The sequence below is a fragment of the Theropithecus gelada genome, chromosome 2, assembly GCF_003255815.1.
Source record: "Theropithecus gelada isolate Dixy chromosome 2, Tgel_1.0, whole genome shotgun sequence".
NCBI lineage: Eukaryota > Metazoa > Chordata > Mammalia > Primates > Cercopithecidae > Theropithecus > Theropithecus gelada.
Window position 1 is genome coordinate 161151380 of NC_037669.1, and position 3664 is coordinate 161155043.

At 41.7% G+C, this 3664-nt stretch overlaps 1 pseudogene; it reads right to left on the reverse strand.

The window, feature by feature from the left end:
- Nucleotides 1–448: 448 nt before the first annotated feature.
- LOC112619405 lies at nucleotides 449–1199 on the reverse strand (annotated as a pseudogene).
- Nucleotides 1200–3664: the final 2465 nt, after the last annotated feature.

The window sequence follows — 3664 nt, forward strand, 5'->3', positions numbered from 1 at the left end:
CCTTCCCAGTTTGGGCCATTTTCTAACATTAGTTACATCTATGTTAATTACTTCTTGTTGATTATTCCAATTCATTTTATTTATTTATTTATAGATAGACTCTAGCTCTCACCTAAAAGGGATTTAGAAAGGAAAAAAGACCTAAAATCAAATTTGGATGAGTAATGTTAAAAAGCTATTAATGTCCCATCACCCTGCAGAAAGCAGAGTAGATCAGTATATTAACGTGGGCAGCAAAGGCTATCTGGTTAATACGGTAAAATTTCAGAGAGATTTATGTTCACTCTTCATCTCTTTTGCAGTCATTTTTTTCTTCAGGGTTGCCTATCTTCCTTGTTACTAGTCCTTTGTGGTCTGTGTACTATTCGATCTCTTCTCTAAGGTTTTATTAGAGTTTTGATACAGACTTTCTTTTTTCTCTAAGTGAAGGAAAACCTCAGACATAGCTTTATTGCTGACTCCTTCCGAGCCCATAGTCACAGGTCTCCGGGCTGTAAGTAGAGCTCTATGAAACCTTGCCAGTCCTTCACACCAGTGAGCAGGGCTGAGACTGTGGGATCTTCCCTCATGGCTGCCATCCACAGTTTAAGTTCTGGAGTGTGGTCTACACACTCATTTAACTTCATTGCTTCCAGCCGTTCAAACCAGGGCCAGATGACGTGATCAGTCGTAGAGACGGAATTGTCACCAAAGAAGGTTGTCTTCTTATTAACCAGAACCTCCTCTAGCTTGCTAAATTCTTTACACAATGCTTCTTTCAGGCCAGCACCGTCTTCCTTATTTCAGCTTCTAAGGAAGCTTCCTACCAAAGATGGCACCTTAGAAAACAACTTAAAGACCATCTTCCGGCAAGCTTTCTCATACGGGTCATCCGGCAACAGCTTCTTCCCTGAGTATGCTTCCTCCAGGTACTCACAGGTGATGGCAGACTAGTAGATTAGCTGACCCTGACTGTTTTCCAGAACTGGCACCAAACTAAAGGGATTTTTCTTAACCACTCAGGCTTATTTTTCAGGTTGATATTGATGACTTCATGCCTGATTCCCTTGGCCTTCAGGACCAGATGCGTCCTCTCAGCAAATGGACGGAACCTCATGCTTGTAGACTCGGATCTGGCCCTCTGGGACCAGCCCCGCGGGCGTGCTTCCCTTCTGCAGGCTCCTGGCTGACTCCTCGGACATCGTGGCGCAGCGCAGGCCAAGCTCCCAGTGCCGCGGGCTCTCAACATAGACATTTTGAACATTTGACATCTCTTTAAACTTTAAAATATTTAATGAAGTGAAAAAAATCTCCAAAGTTATACAAACACATATGATTTTTGAGTAATCATTGAGTATTGACACATTTAGATTAGTATGACATTCTAATAACTACACCATTAAGTTCAAAAAGGAAGATACATTTCTACTTTAGTGTTACTCATAAACAAATTCAAAACTCAGGTTTCTGTTTTGCTTTGTTGTTCTTCTTTGGTTTTTGGAGACAGAGTCTCAGTCCGTTGTCTGCTGGAGTGCAGTGGGGCAATCTCGGCTCACTGCAACCTCTGCCTCCCAGGTTCAAGCAATTCTCTTGCCTCAGCCTCCTGAGTAGCTGGAATTACAGGCATGCACCATCACGCCCGGCTAACTTTTGTATTTTTAGTAGAGACGGGGCTTTGCTAGGTTGGCCGGGCTGGTCTCAAACTCCTGGCCTCAAGCAATCCACCTGCTTCAGCCTCCCAAAGTGCTGGGATTACAGGCTTGAGCCACCAGGCCTAGCCTGAAAACTCAGTTTTTAAAGATTAAGTAAAGAAATGCTCAGGAGCTCATTCATTTCACATCTGTCACCTGCCGGTGTCTACAGTTATTAATGACCTCATGTTGTTTTCATTGTATTTGCATGCCTGCACATAAACCATCCAGAATCATTATATGAACTACTTTCAGCTAAACCTTGGGAGAAATCATGCCTTGCATTTCAGATAAAGAAGTGACCAGTCCAGGGAGGGAATCAACCATGCTTACAACATTGATGCTAATAGGTAATCTTTAAAAAAAAAAAAAACAGTATTTACTGCCTGCCACCATAGATGAGCCGGTATGATTTGGGCTTCCGGGACCACACCCCTTATGACAGAAACCTGTTGGCATTTCCAAGACTCAAGATAGGCTATGTGCTCTCTGTTCCATGAGAGGAAGGGGCTAACAAGGCCTCAGTTATGACATTCAGGAAAGAAAACAGATATTATCAGTGGGAAAAATCCACTTATAACCAGCCCAGCATGTGTTAGCTATTAGAACCACTGTGAGAACTCTCTGCAGCCCTTATGTGTGGTCTAGAATCTTCTTTGCAGTTGATGACTATGACACAATTCAGTTCTAAGTCCACAAAAAATATTTTTTATCCAGAATTTCTTATATCAACTAGATTATCTCTGCTATCCAAATTCATGTAGTTTACTTTCTGCAGGATACTAGCGTAACAGCTTTTAGGGTTGCTCACTCAAACTTCATTCTAGGTTTTTTTTCCCTTCCTAATTTTTTTGGGTGTAAGAGTTGGAGTTTATCTGTTGTTTTGTTGAATTTTATCTCCACAACCAGCCAATTCCTTACCCCTTCCCCACTTCTCTTAACCCTCCTTTGGTCCCAAGGATTTTCTCTCCTCTGGTACAAATGGACATCTTAGCTCCTCCATATTGGATTGGTTACCTAGCTGGCTCCCTGCATCAAAGAGAACTTTGGTCACAGGGCATAGAGTAACTATTACTCCATCGTCCTGCCTGTGCATAGTTAGGGGATAGCACAAGTGCCACCCCTCCCTTTTTCCAACAAAGAGAGAAACAAGATTAGAGTTCAGCACTTGGGTTATTATTTCATAAAGAGTTCAGTGCTTCTGCTCAATTGCCTGATCTTTATCATCACAATTCAATTTTTCAGGATGCACTGAAGAGAAGAAATCATGTTCAAGTTATCTTCCTCCTTGTACAAGAACATCCAGCAACAGCCCCTCCTCCCAATTCCCAAAGGAGGACAGCAGCCACTGCAACTACTGAATGCCATTAGAAATACCAAGATGAGTCTCCTCCATTTCAAGACTTGACAGCTTTGTGTTTTTTCAGGCACAGAGAGTTGACCTGACTTTTCTTCTTCTGAAAGCTTTCTGCAGGGCCCTGCAGGATAACTTTTGCTTTGATTACTCAGTGATTTACAGCCCTTCTCATTTGCTTCTCATATCTCCTTTTTTCAGAGTATAGGGAGCTCTCCTTTTACCCTGTTGCCTCAAAGCAATTTTTCTTATCATCTCCTGGAATTTCAAGGCCTATCTCCTTTATGCTCTTTTGATTCTCCTAAATAATGATTGTGTATTTTCTTTCTTCTTTCTTCCTGCTTCCTCTCTTCCTCCCTCCCTTCTTTTTTACCTTCCTTTCTTTCTTCCCCTCCCTTCCCCCTCCCTGCCTTCCTTCCTTCATTTCTTTCTGTCATTCTTTCTTTTTTTCTTTCTTTCTGGCATCTGTGTTTTCATCATAGGGGCAGATTTAATATAAGCACAGAGCACTGTAATTCTAATAGAGAAAGAAAATAATACATTCTTGATCTCATGTTTACCTAGTTTGTATCTGCAAATGTTCTTGCAAATTATAGAGTTTTGTGGTAATAGTTGTCTCAGTATTCCTGATATGTCTGCA